Raw genomic sequence first — 19,420 nt, 5'->3', positions numbered from 1 at the left:
AGTTTGACTATCCCTGATCTAGACCTTGCCAGTCTCATGGAGATATGATAAGAGATTCAAATGGTTAGAGAGCCAATGCTAGATTTTAAACAGGAAGTCGTTTACTATTATTTTAATTGATTTAATTGTATTTAAATAGTCTTAAATCAAGTTTAATTTCTGAGTGTATTAGTATGCCATGTTGTGCACCACCCGGAGCTGGGGCATTGGGATGGGCAGTAAAAAAAAAAAAGTGAGTGAATAAATAAAAATTAAATAAATGAACAGGAAGCCACTCTGTCCCCCTGATTCCTCCCTGGGTTAGTTCATTTTTTACATATATCACCATTCATGAGGCAGCTAGTATGGTGTAGTGGTTAGGAGTGTGGACTTCTAATCTGGCGAGCTGGGTTTGATTCTGCACTCCTCACATGTAGCCAGTTGGGTGACCTTGGGCTTGCCACAGCACTGATAAAACTGCTCTGATTGAGCAGGAATATCAGGGCTCTCTCAGCCTCACCCACCTCACAGGGTGTCTGTTGTGGGGAGAGGAAAGGGAAGGCGAATGTAAGCCGCTTTGAGACTCCTTCGGGTAGAGAAAAGCAGCATATAAGAACCAAATCTTCGTCTGGCAAGAGACGGCAGGCATATCGGAGGCTCACCGGATTTGAAAGGAAACCACTCTGATTCCTTTTCCCCCCTCGAATTGCATGGGACGAGTCAAAAGACTTGACCTTGCCTCTGTCGGCAGAAAGAGGATGTTATTTCCTCCCCCCTCGTTTTGCTAACACAATTGCTTATAGATCGGTTCCTTCCAGCACCGTTTATCCTTTGAGATACCATAAACTGTTTTCTGCTTGGCTGGTTACGGCTCTATAGAAGCATCAGAGATAAGGCCTGGGAAGAAATCCAGGAGAAATGCTGACTGGTATTCGCTGTCATAGGCAAGAGTCTAGACTGGACAGGGTGGTAGGCATATACAGGCAGGACTCAGAGTATCTCCCCTACACTTGAGGCAAACCTCTGTACTAGCTTGCCATCCAGGACAATTCTTGGTCCTTGCTTTTAAAGATCTCCTGGTTCTTATTTCCCATTATGCCCTCCTCACTTGCTTGGATTATATATAACAAAATGTGAGTCTAATGGCATCTTTAAGACCAACAAAGATTTATATAAGGCATGAGCTTTCATGTGTATGCGAAGCTGCCTATCTGTCCCGACTTCTGCGGGACACTCACACATTTCGGGATATTGCCCCACGTCCCACTTGGGTCCTTAAAAGGTCCCTCTTCCTCACCGCTACCTGCCTCTTGCTTGAACCATGGCCCAGCCTCCACCTGCCTCTGCTGGAGCCCCGTCCGTGCCTCCCTCCCTCCCTCCCTGCCACCTGGCCAGCTTGATGGCCGGCAGTGGCGCTCTGCCTGGCTGGCCCTGTGGCAGGCCCCCACCTGACCTGTGCCGACCACGCAAGTGGGAAACCAATGGACTTGCGATGTGCTCGGGAGGCGACAGTGAGCCCAGTTGGAGGGAGGGAGGGAGGGGGGCTGCCGCCGAGTCCCGCATTACCTCCCTTCAACTCTGGTCACCTTAGTGCAGGGGTAGTCAAACTGCGGCCCTCCAGATGTCCATGGACTACAATTCCCAGAAGCCCCTGCCAGCATTCGCTGGCAGGGGCTCCTGGGAATTGTACTCCATGGACATCTGGAGGGCCGCAGTTTGACTACCCCTGCCTTAGTGTATGCACACTTCCTCCGGTGCCTTTAAACTCAAATGTTGTTGTGCTACTTCAGACCAACATGGCTGTCCACTTGAATCTATCATCTTGGATGATATATGGCCCTTCGCATAAGTGATGCATGCTTTGAAAAACAGCAACATTATGTGAATAAGTGTCTGTTTTTGGTATGTTTTCCTTTGGTAACCTTCACTGCTTGCTGTTGCATCAAGTGGCAGCAAGATACGAAAAATTAAAGAACATCACGGCACTTCCCAGGGGGGAAACTGGATGTGATGTTATATGGCTCTAGGAATCACCAGGAACTGTCTGCCCAGTGGCCAGCCAGTTGCCTTCCGTCCCCCACCCTGACCACCCCCTCCTCCTTCCACTTCCCTCTGAGGCTCGGAGGCTGCAGATCCCTGCCGCATGAGAGCTGTCCCTGCAGGTGAGTTTCCTAACAGCAGCCTGCAGCCATTCCAGGTCCTAGGAATACTATCTAGCACCCATTGTATTCCTGAATTCTTGAATAACTTGGCTCCTAGTGTGTGTCTGTGCGTGTTTTTGTTGAATGCAGCTACTGGGGCTACAATTTCAAGGGGAAGACCAGAGTGTAAACTGCACGGAGCTTTTATTCCAGCCCCAGATCGATTCAGTCCCTGCCCTCTACACAGAATGCGATTTCCGTTTGGATTTTTGGCGATTTAAATTTTCCTTCTGCAGCAAGAAGGATTGATCCGGAGTGACCCTACCTTTATTGTGCGATATCTCAGAGTGCTGTTAATCCTCAATATCCATTTGGGAAAGAAAGCTCCGTGGCAGAGAACCTCTGATAAGCTACACCTGGTCATGTGACACGCTTGCCTTAAAGGAGAAGCCTCTAATTTCTCTCAACTTCTGTTGGTCCTGGATTTTTCCTCCCTCCTCTGCCTTTTTCGATCCTCTCCCCCACCCCTCCAATAAAAGAAAGAGGCTCCCTGCCTGGCTCCTCCCCCCCCTTCAAGAAAAGAAAGAAAGAGGCTCGCCTCCCTCCCCCCCCCTTCTGAGCCTCCCTAACCACGTGCAGAAGACTTTCCTGTTTCAATGGGGAGGGGGGGGGGAGAGGAAGATCTGAGTTCAAAGCGATCTGAATTCAACAGGATTGACAATGAAATAAAGAAAGTAAGTGCAGACTCTGCCCAGGCCACAGATCCCTCCCCATGTATATTTTCCATCCCCATGTGCCGTCTTATTGCCATTTTCTCCTTTGTCTGCAGGCGACAGGGTATCTAGAAGCAAGGCAATGCTCCGGAGGAGTTGGCGGTAGAGGGATGCACTTCAAAAAGAGTTTCCTCTACTTTCTGTTGAGTAAGGACATGATTATCATTATCTGATGTTTGAGGATTAAGATTGCCAAGGGTCCAGTATTGACCTGGATAGTCCAATATTTTCACTGACTGTCCGGCAAGAAAAGATGAAACACTCCAAGCTTCCAGGAGATAAACATTCATTACTCCCCAAATGTCAGAAGTGTCTTGGGTCATTGCAGATATTTCCTCATGCGGAAATGGTCTACGGGTCGCTCCAGGATTTTAGGGGGGAGACTCTCTATGATAAAACCATATAATGTTTGCAAAATTCCTAGACCATCCATGCACATTCCTCCCTCCTCCCCATTTCTTCCCACTGGCACAGAAGGCAAGAAAACTCTAGGCTCAGACCCTAGTTAAACTTGAACACCTCCCGTTAATCAGCTATCATCAGCTTCACTGAATGAACAGTACACTCTGCAGTAGTTGAGGAAGGGAATTCAGCGACAGCTGCTTAGCTGAAGATGGTTAAATTACATAATCTCTAGAGATGGTTTATACAGCCAGCCTTTCTTTGTAGCATGCAGTTCTCCGGGACCAGATGGCTCAGTGTGGGAACCGAAGCTCAGGCCATCATTTTAATTTTCTCCGTAGCTTTCAAGGTTTTGTTGAGATTCTGTGCGGATCCGACAAGGCACAGGAGAGGAGGGGAGCGATATCCCAGTAAGATGCCTCAACAAGGTTTCTAGCTTCTATTTATCTTTGAATATTTATGTTGCGCCTTTCCATTTCCAAAAGGATGCCAGACGGCTGATCAAGTACAACAGATATTCAGCAAGTATTTCCCCTGCTGTTTGGCCTATGGGATTCCTTTCTAATCTCCTTCCTAGTCAGCAGGAAGAGAAGGAGGGAGAGAGGGAGGGGAAGGAGCGTCTTTTGTCAGCTGTAGCGTCTTTGCTGGGGATGGTTTCCTCCCCTTGTTGTCTCAGGAATCTTATAAAGCTTGCGTATGGCCAGGGGCAAGAGTCCTTGGGCACGAGCTGGTGGGCAAGGGCCAAAGGACTCTTGGCCCTGTGGCTCACATGCCGGGATCCCAATTGTTGTCCCCAGTTTGTCTGTCCACAGCAGGCCAGAGAATTCTTTAAAGCTATAGTTTTCATGGCTGTACCCAAGGTAAGCCAATTAACAGAAGATGACATCAGGGTGATACCCAAATCCAGTGTGAAGAACTGCTTCTGACACAGGATTTTTATACAGTGTCTAATCAGCCACTCCTGTACGTTCGCTGAGAAGCATTGTCCAGTCAGCTCAAGGCAGATTGTGTTTCAGGACATTCTCATATTTCATCCCAGCCCCGTCAGGAGAAGGAAATCAGAAATGGGTGCGATTTTTAGCATTTCAATTAGGTGGGGTGAGGTGGAGTTGACGGCCAGGGGCCAGACGTGGTATTAGGCCCTCATCTTGTCTCGTATCCCCTGTCTCAGGCACGTGCTGTTGTCTCGTGCTCCATACAAAACTATGGAAGATGCCAAGACACCTGCCAAGACCTCTTACTCTGTACAAAGGTCAGCCTGCAACAACCTCCATTACTCTAATGCAGGGTAGTCAAACTGCGGCCCTCCAGATGTCCATGGACTACAATTCCCAGGAGCCCCCTGCCAGCGAATGCTGGCAGGGGGCTCCTGGGAATTGTGGTCCATGGACATCTGGAGGGCCGCAGTTTGACTACCCCTGCTCTAATGGCTGGATACTGTAGAGGGAGACTCAAATGATCACCCCATCACCATCAAACTAGCCAATGGCTCCAGACCAGAACCATTCTGAGATTTTTGCAATAATGCTGAGCTGATTGGCATTGAGTTGCTTTGAAGGGCAGTGTGGTCCTTCCCATTCGATATTGCATCACAGTCTGTCCAACCTAAAAAGTGGGGTCTATGCCAGACATATTGTGATGTAATATCACATCGACCACTAGAGGGAGCAAAACACACATGTGTGTGTGTGTGGGGGGGGAGACATGGGGGAAATGAGAATGCATCCCTTGAGTTCCTAGAGCATAACGGCTTGTTAGACTTTTTCCAGCCTGTTCACCCAGTGGAAAAGTTGAGTAAACTCCTATGTGTAAGACCAAGATGGGGAGCTGTGTTAGTTTGTTGGTAGCAGTGGAACGCTCATCCTCTGCCACAACTTTTGTTAGTCTTAAACGTGCTACTTAACGTGCTACTTAAATGTGCTACTTGCTCTTTTCTGCCACCATGGGGTTGTCTATAACCAGAAACTGAAGAGACAAGCAGTGATTCACGAAAGCTCATCCCCTGCTGCAAATTTTGTTAGTCTAAGGGGCGACTGGACACTTGCAAAATTAAGTGTCCTTGGGGAGAGGGGAATTGTATAATTGGCAATGAGGAAGGGGGTGTAGCCATAGAAAAGCTGTACCTGGATGCCATTGTGTAAAACACTTGGAGTACAACCAAGCAAGAACATCAGTGCTTGAGGGGGAAAGCTGAAATTCTTTCTGAAGTGCTCAAGAGTGCTGCTCATGGGTTGCAATCAAGTTGCAATTCAAACGGAGGAGTGATTGCGCGCTCACTAATTAATGCAATTGATTTACCTGCTGTTTTGCATGATTTTTTGTATGCAACCGATTCAGATTGTTTTCTAAATATTGATGCAGAAGCAGAGATCTTTGTGCACAAAATGCATTCTTCTTCTTCCTGTTCTTCTTCCTCCTCTTCTTCCTCTTCCTTTTCTTCTCCTTCTTACTCCTCCTCTTCTTCCTCCTCTTCTCATTATACTGCTTCACATGTTTCTCAGTGCTGCAGGTGGTACTTAGGGTTGCCCAATTGATCTCCAGGCCGAGATTAGCTCACCTGGAGAAAATGGCTGCTTTGGAGGGTGGTGTGGTATCCTGCTCAGGCCCCTCCCCTCCCCAAACCCCACCCTCCACAGGCCCCACTTCCAAAATCTCCAGGTATTACCCAACACCGATCTAACAACCATAGTGTTATATTGCGCATGTATGTCTTGAACAAGAGCCTCTTGTGGCGCAGAGGCAGCAGACATGCAGTCTGAAGCTCTGCCCATGAGGCTGGGAGTTCAATCCCAGCAGCCGGCTCAAGGTCGACTCGGCCTTCCATCCTTCCGAGGTCGGTAAAATGAGAACTCAGCTTGCTGGGGGGTAAACGGTAATGACTGGGGAAGGCACTGGCAAACCACCCCGTATTGAGTCTGCCGTGAAAACGCAGGAGGGTGTCACCCCAAGGATCAGACATGACCCGGTGCTTGCACAGGGGATACTTTTACCTTTACCTTAACCTTTTACGAAGTTAAATACAGTTATCCCATCAAAACTCGCCCTCCTCTTCTCCTTGCACAGGGGATACCTTTACCTTATCTTGAACAGTCGCAAGAAAGATACATGCAACGAGAGTTAGAATGCTTGTTTCCCTAATGCATTTAGCCGATACCTTTCTTGGGGCATGCACTGTATAGAAATGTTGCTATGAGCCTCCAAGTTATTGCAGCTGCAAGAGCCACACGTCAGAATGGCGAGGTGCCATTTGATTACAATGAAATAAGAATTTGGACATGTAACAGGCCACAGAGGTGCAATCAGGAATCCAGTTTTCCTTTTATCGAGGCTAAAATCCCGGCCTCGTAACAATAACCATCAATATGCTAGGCATATCCTGCCCAGCTCGCTAAAAAGCCAGCCGCCAATTTCAAGGGACAAAATAAATAATGCTGTAACCTTTTCAAAATGGCCGATCCTCCAAGGAAAATAAATCGCCTCGGAGCATATTTCTGGAATCGCAGAAAGCCCTAATGGCTGACAGGCAGAAATCCCTCTTCTCTCCAGCTAGCAAAACTCCCCGCTAAATGAGACGTTCTGTGAATGTCAGGGCAGCAGGCGTGTGGCCGAGAAGGCAGCATAAGATATGAGACCAGAAGGACCCCGTGTGGATCTCTCCACTGCATTTTTTAAAAGAAAAAGCACCTGTCTGAGACCTCAATGCAGACTGGAGCCATGAGGGAGGAGGAGAAGGGGGCCACTTAATCCAGGCTGTTTTGGTGATCAAAAGCAAGTTCCTCGAGGAGCTGAGACCTGTAGCAAGGAGGAAAGGAGAAGGGAAAGAGATTGGTGTATTCAAGTGAGCGGTTTTGATCGGCAAAAGTGTTGGAATTGAAACCAGCAAGTAATTTGGTGAAGTCAGGTCATGGTTTCTGGTACAGTGTCCTTATCGACAGTGAGGTCCCTAGTGGGCTTCTTGCTGGCATGTAGGGTTCTCTCCCCTGGGCCACCACATGATCTGTGTTTTCCACCCTCTGGGAAATGGGGCTCTTGTCTGATTGAGTTGCAACCATTGTGAGTTGGTCTGCATCGGGGGGGGGGGGGGTGTATGTGTGTGTATGTGTGTGTGGTTGAGAGATCTCTAAGTAGAAACCAGAAATCACTCAAGGGTCTTTTCTGCAGTCTTCCTGTGCCTCCAGGAGGTGGTCTGTCCCATATATGTTTTGCTGCCTCTAGTGGTTGATTCAGTATTGCACCACTTTCATGTCCAGCATAACTCCCTGCAGATTTTAACGGTGGGTTTTTAGGCCACACATAACGTGCTACAATTTATATACCTACTTGGTAACTAGTTAAGAGACTGCAGAATGGGTATAACAGACACGTTTTGCTATTACCTGATAGTAACCCTGGTTTCTGCATTCTGCACTAACAGGAATTTCTGAGTAGTCTTTAAGGGCAGACCTATGTAGGGAGCATTACAGTAGGCTATCTCTGATTGAACCATAGCCTGGATCCTCCTGGCCAGTTCAGCCAAGTCACGGTTTGGGGACTATCTTCATGCTAAATGCTTTTGTCACTGATCCTATGTTGTCCTCGTTGTGCCTTTGGGGGGGGGGCTCATTACTGTGGACTGCTAACATGATGGATTCAGCTGCTTCCCTCCCTTGTCTAGAGTGGTCCCCAACCCCTGGTCCAGAGACCGGGACCGGTCCACAGATCAGTCAGTACCAGGCCACAGCTCCTCCTCGTCCTCCGCCCCGACTGCTGCCTCGGTGACTGCCCTGCCACTCTGCTGCCGGCTCACCTTTGGTGCTTTCCAGCGGCCACCATGGCTGGGGCTCCCCCTCGGCATGGCACTGCGCAGCTGCTGCTGGCAGAACCCCCCAGCAGGTGGCGGGAAGTCAGGGGCACCGGCAGGAAAGCAAGTGGAGCAGGGGCTCAGGCGGCAGCAGTGACGTCCCTCGGCAAAAGACTACCCCTCCCCCCGGGCCTCAGTAAAATTGTCAAGCATTGACCGGTCCCCGGTGACAAAAAGGTCGGGGACCACTGTTCTAAACTAAAGAGGGTAAATCTCAGAGAGGATTAGTGGACGCATCATGTCCCTCTAGTGAAGCATCTGTGCAAATGCATATGTGTCTTGCAGCGGACAGCTCTCCATGTTGCCTAGTTCAGCTGCTAAGGTACATTTTGAACCGTTGAAAGATAACATATTGTATCGCCAGTATGTTTTCCAAATATATTTTTAACTTAAGGAACAAACACCTACTTGTCTGTTGCAGGGCAGACTGTCACAGTAAATTAACACAGCATAGAGCAGATGGCCTGTGTAACAGCAGAGGGGAGACGGAGCTCGTAAAAACCATCCTTTGTGAGTAGAGCTGTCAAGCAGATCCTTCCGTCTATTTATGAGCTGCTGTAGGTTAAGTCAGTCCTAATGGGTTCAATGAGACTCGATATCTCGTAAGGCAGCTTGCTTAGGCTGCAACCTGAGGTCTGTGGATAGAAGCAGGAATTCTCCTTGCCCTGACCTACAATCCTTAGGGTCTAGATTTACTCATCCTCCTTGCAAGCACCAGTAAGTACACAACTGCTGCAATTTCAACCGTTCACTCTCTGTCCTTGATGATAGCATTATTGGGCAATTTCCCCCTGCTCAGGGATATTGAACGTACATGGGTTCAACCTAGCTAGTGCTCATCATGGTTCAGATCAATGATCAGATAGCTACCCTGAGCCCTTCCAAGTCGAAGAAGTGCTTAGGTTTTCCATTCAAAGACCAACATCGATCCATTTTTAACTAATGTTCCTTCCTTCATCTAAGACAGTAATTAGCCTTATTGTACAACTCTAATTGCTTGCGTGTCTCTTCTTCTCATGGACCAATGTCCTGCTATCATGTTGGAATCTCCCCTCTATTCTCTCCATAAAAAGAAACCCACGTCTTGATTCTGGGCATTTATCTGTGATGGAAGTTGTAGTTGATTTAGAGCAGGGGTGGCCAAACTGTGACTCTCCAGATGTCCATGGACTACAACTCCCATGAGCCCCTGCTAGCATGGATATCTGGAGAGCCACAGTTTGGCTGCCCCTGATTTAGGACAACCCCATAAGACAAGGAGCATATAGTCTTTAAGGGCAGACCCATGTAGAAAGTATTACAGTAGTCTATCCTTGATTGACCCATAGCATGGATCCTTGTAGCCAGATCAGCCAAGTCTATTGCTTGCTATTGCTTGCCTCTGAATTTATTATTATTATTATTATTATATTTATATTTATACCCCGCCTCCCCCCGAAGGCTCGAGGCGGCTTACATAAACCCGTGAATAACAACCGTGTGAATAACAACCGTGGACCTCCTTGGTGATCTCCTATCTCAATTCTATCCAGGGAACAGACTGGTTAGTTTCCAAGCTATGATATCAGGGTAGCCTGGACCATCCAGATCTTTTCCTCCAACTATAAATATGCAATAAACAAATGTCACAGATGTAATGAATGTTAATGAATTGATGAAGGCTTTCATGGCCAGAGTCAACTGGTGGTTGTGGACTTCCCGGTCAGTGTGGCCATGTTCTGGTAGTCTTAGACCCTGATGTTTCACAAGTAACTGTGGCTGAGATCTTCAGAGGCAGGACAGAAGCTCTCTAGGAGTAGACAGTCTGGAGGACAGATGCAGTTCAGGCTCCAGTACTGATCGCTTAAGCAAGATGAGCTAAAATAGCCACTTTGCACTTGATTCCTTCTTAGAGCTGTTTTCTAATGCTCTATAGGCTTTTGCTGATGAGGAAGTATAATTTAAACAAAAATGAACCAGGACCTTGTTCAGCTCAGCTTTCAACATCAACTTCCATCACTGTTGAAAGGAAACCCAATGAAAAGACTTTAGAGTCACTCTTTTGTCCTTGCACTCCTAAGTCATAGTTGGCCCCACGATTCGTTGTTTCTTTTGCTTTGCTAGTTTCAGATGCAGGACCTGGCAAAGTGGCACAGAAGGATTCCCATCTTGCCATGTCCCACCTCTGAAGATCTCAGCCACAGTTCCTGGCGAAACATCATGGACTACAATGATCAGACCATGGTCCCACAGCCTGGAAAACCTACAACCACCAGTGAACTGAGTTCCAGTTTGGTGTAGTGGTTAGGAGTGCGGACTTCTAACCTGGCATGCCAGGTTCGATTCTGCGCTCCCGCACATGCATCCAGCTGGGTGACCTTGGGCTCGCCATGGCACTGATAAAACTGTTCTGACCGAGCAGTGATATCAGGGCTCTCTCAGCCTCCCCTCCCTCACAGGGGGTCTGTTGTGGGGAGAGGAATGGAAAGGCGAATGTAAGCCACTTTGAGACTCCTTCGGGTAGGGAAAAGCCGCATATAAGAACCAACTCTTCTTCTTCTTCTTCTTCTTCTTCTTCTTCTTCTTCTTCTTCTTCTTCTTCTTCTTCTTCTTCTTCTTCTTCTTCTTCTTAACAACCTCCCTAAACTAGCCCCTAACAATGCCACGAAATCAGACTTTCAAGATCAGAACGTGCATTTCCAGCCTTTCTGATCTGACATTATTTGCTGTTCCAATCATGTCTGGTCGTGAGGATTACAAGCAAGCTGTTTATCTGCAACTCCATTTTGTATGTCCCAATCTATTCTGTTCTCTCTCTCTCTCTCTCTCTCTCTCTTTACAAGATGAAGGGCTGTCTCATTGGGTACACAAAAATCCAATTAGCGATGCAGAGAACAGTGTGACACTCCCTGAAGTCAACAGCCTAATCTATAGAGCAGCTGCTGGGTTCAGTAAATCACTGAAGCATCTGATCGGACTTTATTCTGATCTCATTCTCCGGCTAATGTATCAATCCACTCGGATGAATTAAATGCAGTTAATGAAGCTATTGATCTGAATGGGAGACTTCCTTGGCTATCCATTTGTCTCCTTACCCGGGAAAGCGGTGGGAGGTAGTCTAACCATTCATCATTCAAAAGATTTTCAATTTGTTGGATGGCGGGTGGGGGGGAGCTTCCTGAACTGGAAAATTAGGACAAACCCAATGAGGTCATAAGATCTATTGAGCCACAGCTGATGAATCGTTGTTGTTCACAGAACTTTTCGGCACTGAGAAATGGCAGAGAATGTGTTTACTTAAAAGCTTTGGGAGAGTCCACTCAGCAGACACTGGTAATGGAGCTGTTCCATGGACCATCAGTGGGAGGTGAGGATAATAGGTGGATCATTCACATGTACCTTTCTGCGCTGCCTTACCGAGGCATACCCAAGCAGAGTACAGGACCCAGCACCCTTGGCTGACAAGCACATTCCAAGTGCTAAGTCAAAGTCCAGTCTGAGTTATAGTTAATGGCCAAGTGAGTCCAAGTCTAGGGGTGTCGTGGAATATAGTTGGACATCATAGCTGTAGACATGACCACTCAGGACCTCTCTCCTTCCGGCCCCCTCCACGCCCATCATTGGCCATTTTGATAGGGGGGTGGGTCAACATGACGGTATATGGTCATATCACCCAATATAACAAATTTTAAAGGTATATAAGAAATACAGAGCTCCTTTACCATGCACCGGTTCGGTTCATGATCTGTTGGGAAGTCAGCATAGTTGAACATCTGACATTTTGTAATAGAAGTCTGTTGTGTATGCAGGATCTCACCTGACTTTCCTGTAGCTCCCCATGCCACCTCCCCATCTGCACATTCTCTTAGTACTCAACACCTACAGAGGTGGCAACTTCTAGGTAGATCTGTTTTTTTTCACTGCTGCCTTGTTCACTGTTCAGGAGGGGAACAGGCCAGAGGTGTGCCAGATGCTCTGGTAGAAATGGCAGTCTCTAACTACCAGAACCAACCTCTCTGCTGCCAGTGGAGGAATTAAAGTGACATGCGCACATGACCCAGAAGTGATGTTAGGATATTGGGGGTGATGCTCTGTGTTTGGGGCAAAAACTCTATGGTCGAAGCTAATTCTGATTTTTGCCCAAAACCATTTTTGCCCAAAACCATGAATGTCACCTCCTAAAGTCCCTGACATGTCTATATCACTTCCAGGTCATGTAGGCACATTGCTGAAAGGCCAGATGTTCCTTCATGTGCTTTGTAAGTGCACACACACCCTTCCCTGCCTGCTTCTCAGAGGGACCTGAGAACCTTAAGTTCAGAACTGGAGAAAACCATGCATAGACATTATTGCACAGACTCGTGTGCTTTATCAAACCCTCATCTGCCAATTTCTATTGCTATTTTTTTACAACAAAAGTGGTGTCTCAGAATGGTGTGACTGTGTCCATCACACCCACACCACCTAGTTAACAGGAAGTATAGGCCCTCCTATTGATGGCTGTCAGTGGGAGATATTGGTCTGTTTCCTGTAGTATTTATAAGTTCTGGGTAGGGGATCCGTTCACCCACTTATGGCAGAGGACTAGCAGGCAATCACAGCCCTTGCCTGTTGATGTGCAGGTGATTGGCAGGCAGAAACCAGGGCCAAAATGGAGGCATTATCCAAAATGGACCTGTCTCCTGAATTTATGATAGGGGAGTGAGCAATTCTAGGAGACCAAGTTTTGCAAGAGGCTGTAAAAAGCAGGACTTTCTACCAGCTAATACAGGGGAGGGGGATCTAGCCAGAAATCTCAGACAGAGGTAGACTTCAGAAATTAATAATAATGACGGTAATAATAATTGTTTTAATATGCTGCCTTTCTCTACCAGAAGGAGCCTCAAAGTGGCTTACAATCACCTTAGAATTTAGAGGATAGGATTGGGCACAGCAGCCCAATATCAGTTTCTTCATGGGATTAATGGGGTAAAATTAAAGGACGTTTAAAAGACTGATCGTCTGGCCAGATGTTCTGATCATGTCACCGGAGATGACTCAATCAGTTCTCAGTCAAGGCTGAGGAGGGATTTCCCAGGCAAAGACAGTAAGGTGCTAATGGTTTAATTGCACACGGTGGCTTAAAGTTCCTGGCGTACAATTAGATGGAAATTTGTATGGGGGGGGGGGTATCGGTTGCTTTGGGTGAATCAGGAAAGAAAAGCTATTTTCCAAAAAAGAAAAAGAAAAAAGGGATTAAGAGACCTTCAAGGGCAGTCCATAGTCTTGCAGCATCATTGCTGTGTTGGGAAAGGAAAAGAATTAACCATCGGGGCATCTCCCTAGGTTGGCTGTAAGGCTACCTGCTGGGCATAATGGACTCTGGCTGGAGGGGGCCTTTCTCCATGACTGCTTGTGTCCAGATATTGATGTCATTCTGCAACATTTCCAATCCAGAAAGGTGATGGCCAAGCTAGAGCAGGGTGCAGGCATACTTAGTGAAAGGTGTATGGTAAACCTTCCCTCAGAGAGAGGGTGGGTCTGACTACCAACAGAAGGGGCATGATTATCCTGGGGAGAAACATTAAAAGAAACGTAAGGTCTCATCTACTTCCAGGAAGTTCTGCCCATAGAATTCCTTGCCAGCTCCTAGAGCTACCTAGAATTGACCAGGGTAGCTCTAGCAATTACCGGAAACTCTATGGCAATCTTACCACCACCATTATGAGTGCTCAAGAGAAATATCTAAACAAAGGTGATTGGCCAGTCTAGGAGTGTAGCCCCTCCCCTCATACACCCACAAGCGAGTTCTAAATCTTGTGCCCAATTTTGAGCATGATAAATATCACCATCTGTTCAGGTTTTTTTTTTAAAAAAACAGTAGGGTATTTAAAGAATGCATCCCGATTCCTGACTGCTCAGGTGCAAAGAGGGGAACGATATGCAAACAATCTGTGCTAGAAAAGTAGGTCAGCTTTAATGACCTAACCATGTCCCTGAGGGATGTACGTCTTTGGTCATCAAGAAGGTTCTGTGCAGGTATCAAATCAATCTCAAGCTGCAGCGCATACGTTTCAAATGTAAATTTAGCAAGACACAGCATGCCCATGCATAAAACAATTTACGTGGGAAACTCCACAGAAGCAGTTGTGTGGATAGCTGCCAAGTCGAATGCTGCCAACCCCAGGTGCAAAGCTAAACAAAATGGCTTCCAATTCTAATGATCAGCAAATAAAATTCACCGGATCTTGCATATGGCTCTACTTGCATGTAAATAGGAAGGTTTGCTCTTCTAGAGTCTATCGTGTTTGTCTCAAAGTTCACCCCTGCTTGCCTGTAGAGTCTTTCTGAATAAACAGAAAGAAATTTCCAAGCTGGCAATGGCAAAAAGCTTTATTTAGAACGAATTCCTAGGTATAAAACCTCGTTTTCGTATTTTACTTCCTCAGTAAACTTATTTCTGAATTGTTTTTTTTTTCTCAGGGATACAAACAAAGTCTTCAACCCACTACCTAATTCTTATATTTTATATACCTTATATTTTTTTATATTTTATATTTTAAGGGGTCATTTATAAGATAGCTACCTTTATGGACTTTTGAGACTAATAGACCCAAATTATACAATTTAAAATATAAAATATAAAAATATAAGGTATATACAAATATAAGAATTAGGTAGTCCATTGAATTTTTAAGTGCTGTATCGAATTAGGCATGTGGAATCATAGAATCATAGAATTGGAAAGGGGATATACAGGCCATCTAGTCCAACCCCTTGGCTCAACGCAAGATCAGCCCTAAGCATCCTAAAGCATCCAAGAAAAGCGTGTATCCAACCTTTGCTTGAAGACTGCCAGTGAGGGGGAGCTCACCACCTCCTTAGGCAGCCTATTCCACTGCTGAACTACTCCGACTGTGAAAACTTTTTCCTGATATCTAGCCTATATCGTTGTACTTGTAGTTTAAACCCATTAAACTACAAGGTGGAGGAGCAGGGATTCAAACCCGGCTCACCAGATTAGAAACCACCTCTCTTAACCACTCCACCACACTGGCTTGTTTGTAGTATACTCCTTGGGAGATTTATTTATTTAAGTATCACACTTCCATGACTGGGCAAAACTCTGCTATATTAACCAAATATCCCAAGGTCCCTTCCTGTGACTAACCCCCACTTTCTCGGGCTGAAGCCAGAGTTGGCCATGCTCAGCTAGGTATGGTAGATCACTGGAGGCTGGATGAATTTCCTTGTTTATGTAGCAAAACCAGGTGTTTTTCCCCCCTCCAAACACATGGCAGGTTACCCTACACTGACAAAGGGATTCATCAGCACCGTCACCACTTGAGCAAGCCTGACCTATGCATTTTGTTGATTTTATTTGCCAGCAGAAGCAGAAAAGAAAGCCCAATCCGACGAGTTCAGCGTCCACAAACGCCATTTCTTGATGATCTCGTTAATAGGTTCCTCCCCCACCCCTTCGTTTCACACGGCTCTTTTTCTTCGAGTGGACTAAAAAATAAATAAATAAAATCCAAAACCCCAAACAGGACAACAATGGAACAGCGGCCATGATCGATAAGAGTAATGATTTCTTTTTTCTTTGTGGAACTCGCGTAAGTCTTTGGGTATTATATTTCTTAAGCACCAGCGGACACCTGGGGTTCTTTAAAAGTACTTTCCCTGCGGTTAGGCATTAAGGCGGGGGAAAGTAATATCGACTATCAACTTGGAATGAGAGAGTGAAAAACAAAACAAAACATAACAACCCAAACAGAAAATCCTTAGGAACTCTTTTGGATCTGTTCATATGGCCAGTTCAGATCTATTGACTATTTGTTGTTTAGCTTGGAAAACAGACCAGATTCTGGGGTCAGCAAAAGTAGAAAAGTGCTGTATCGTTTAGGTTGGGTTCAGACCCATCGTCAGCGCACTAAAATTAGGGATAAGTGGATATTGCTTCCCTTTATCATTTTAGGATTTTACTGTTTCTCTTGCTGCTTTCATTGGTGTTTTTCTTAAAAATTAAATGGATTGCTTTTGGAGTATTGATTGATTGATTGGATTTCAAGCCCACCACTCCCGGGCTTTATTAAAATCCCTAGTAAAACCTCACATAAAATCCAGCATGCAATACAAACAACTGGCAGCTGATGTTAACCCTCCCCTGACACACACAGAGACCCCCCAGACAGCACCCATTGTGGGAGGTGGGAGATCACTCAATGGACTAGCCGAGCCTGAGGAGGGGGATCTGATCTTACTGCCCTGGCCTCAACCAAAGACCTGGTGGAAGAGCTCCATCTTAAGGGCTCTGTGATAGCTCCATCAGGGCCTTCATCTCACCTGGGAGCTCATTCTACCAGGTTGGGGCCAGGACTGAAAAGGCCCTGGCCCAGGTCAAGGTCAGGCAAACTTCTCTCAGGTCAGAGATCACCGGTAGATTAGCTCCTGCAGAGCTCCTGAATAGCAGTTGTCTCTGTGCTTCCATCGAACAAAGATCAAAATGGTTTCACAAATGTACTTGGATACGTATCTGTGGCCTTGTGGCCATTACTGCTGTTTATAGCACATTGCAAGTAGGATCCTGTTGTGTAAATACTCCATGGCTCAATGCAGCCTTTTTCAGCCTTTTGATTATGGAGGAGCCCCTAAAATATTTTTCGGGCTTCGAGGAACCCCAGAAGCGTTAATGTGCCTGGGTGCGGAAGTAAGATGCGGGAGCGATACAATCAATCAATCATTCAATCAATCCATTGATCATTTACAATTTCCATTGTGGAGACAGAGACTAGGCCAGTAGAGAGACTGGGGAAATGGGCTCTAGTGATATCTAGCGCTGTCAGTGAATTTTCTGGAAATTTCTGGAAAGGCTGTGCAATCCCTGGGGTCCTCTTAGGTAACCCTAGAATTCCCCGGAACCTTGGTTGGAAATCCCTGGCTTAATGCATCATATTTACTTATGCTGTTCTCCAGTTCTTTGGGGGCATTCCAGACTTCCAGTATCCCAATGCACTGGTTATTGAACATCGCCTTTTGTTGGTTCTGCTGACTCTCTCTCTGTAATCTATCTTGAGTTCCTTGGAAGAAGGAAGGCAGACTAGAAATAATGTATATAAAGAAATAAATAAACCAAGGTGATCTCCCAACATTACCCGACTTAGATTGCTGATCTCGTCTGATCTTGAGAGCCAGTTTGGTGTAGTGGTTAGGATTGCGGACTTCTAATCTGGCATGCTGGGTTTGATTCTGCACTTCCCCATAAGCAGCCAGCTGGGTCATCTCAGGCTTGCCATAGCACTGAGAAAGCTGTTCTGACCGAGCAGTGATATCAGGGCTCTGGGTGTCTGTTGTGGGGAGAGAAAGGGAAGGCGAATGTAAGCCGTTTGAACCTCCTTCAGGTAGAGAAAAGCGGCATATAAGAACCAACTCTTCTTCTTCTTCAGTAATATCAGGGCTCTCTCAGCCTCACCTCCCTCACAGGGTGTCTGTTGTGGGGAGAGGAAAGGGAAGGCGAATGTAAGCCGTTTGAACCTCCTTCAAGTAGAGAAAAGCGGCATATAAGAACCAACTCTTCTTCAATAATATCAGGACTCTCTCCCAGGGTGTCTGTTGTGGGGAGAGGAAAGGGAAGGCAAATGTAAGCTACTTTGAAACTCCTTTGGGTGGAGAAAAGTGGCATATAAGAACCAACTCTTCCTCTTCTTCTTCTTCTTCTTTATTATTATTATTAGCAGGTTTACCCAGGCTAATATTTGCATGGGAGACCTCCAAGGAATACCAAGGCCATGAGGCTGAAGCAGGCAATCGCAAAACCAACTCTTGCCCCAGAGGGACAGACCAGAACGAATGGGATGAAATTAATTCAAAAGATATTCCGTCTAAACTTCTGGAAGAAGTTCCTGACAGCTAGAGCAGTTTCTCAGTGGAACAGGCTTCCTCAGGAGGGGGTGGGTGCTCCATCTTTGGAAATTTTTAAACAGAGGCTGGATAGCCCTAATTTTTTAAAAAAAATCTCATTATAGTCCACAATTAAAAAAAAATCTGATGAAAATTTATTTAGTTATTAAATTTATGTACCCCTCTCCCATGTGGCTCAGAGCGGTGTACAACATGATTCAAATACACTACAAAGTAATCCCTACTAAAAGTTAGTCTCAATAACATTACATTAAAATTATTAATCATTTAAAATATTTTTAAAAACATTTTAAACATTTAAAACCATACATTTCTAAGTAGTAGCAAAAGAAGTCATCCAACCGACAAAAAGGTACCCTTCAATGAAGAACCAAATGCCATTACATATCTTAACTTTCAACACCATTGGCTCCTTAGAAGGCTGTAAGTCTAATTAGGCGTTTATTATTCTCCTCTGCCTCAGGGCCCACTGATAAAATCTGGCCCCCAAGGCAGTGATTTCACTGCAACTGAAGAGGTTGATTGCATTAACATTTTTGTGTGGATTGTTTTACTGATGCCGGGGATGGGTGTATTGATAAAACACCGCAGGAGGGAATCTTAATGCAATCAGGTACACATCAAAACCACTCTTTCGCAGTGCTTCATCTCTCAGGGCATGAGTGTGCATCAGTTATGAAAAGGCATTGCAATGCACACTCCGTATGAAATCTGGAAACAAAACAAAGTGGAACTCTGAACGATTCCGTTGCGTCAGTTCCGCTTTGGAAAAGTAGACAAAACCATTTGGATTTCCCAAAATCTGACGGAGAGGCTGATTCTTGGAAGCTTAAGGGGATGGCAGGTGACAGTGGATGAGGGATAGGGTTGTGAGTGTCCTGCATAGTGCAGAGGGTTGGAATAGATGACCCATGATGCCCCTTCTAACTCTATGATTCTATGATTCTATGGTGGGCTTGATTCCACAAGATTTAGAATCATAGAATCATAAAGTTGGAAGGGGCTATACAGGCCATCTAGTCCAACCCCCTGCTCAACGCAGGATCAGCCCTAAGCATCCTAAAGCATCCAAGAAAAGTGTGTATCCAACCTTTGCTTGGAGACTGCCAGTGAAGGGGAGTTCACCTCCTTAGGCAGCCTATTCCACTGCTGAACTAATCTGACTAGTTTAAACCTATTACTGCGTGTCCTTTCCTCTGCAGCCAACAGGAACAGCATCCTGACCTCCTCTGACAACCTTTCAAATACTTAAAGAAGGCTATCATGTCCCCTCTCAACCTCCTTTTCTCCAGGCTGAACATTCCCAAGTCCCTCAACCTATCTTCATAGGGCTTGGTCCCTTGGCCCCAGATCATCTTCGTTGCTCTCCTCTGTACCCTTTCAATTTTATCTACATCCTTCTTGAG

This window comes from Paroedura picta, chromosome 5 (assembly GCF_049243985.1).
Source record: "Paroedura picta isolate Pp20150507F chromosome 5, Ppicta_v3.0, whole genome shotgun sequence".
In the NCBI taxonomy this organism is placed as follows: Eukaryota; Metazoa; Chordata; class Lepidosauria; order Squamata; family Gekkonidae; genus Paroedura; species Paroedura picta.
This window is presented reverse-complemented; position numbering follows the sequence as displayed.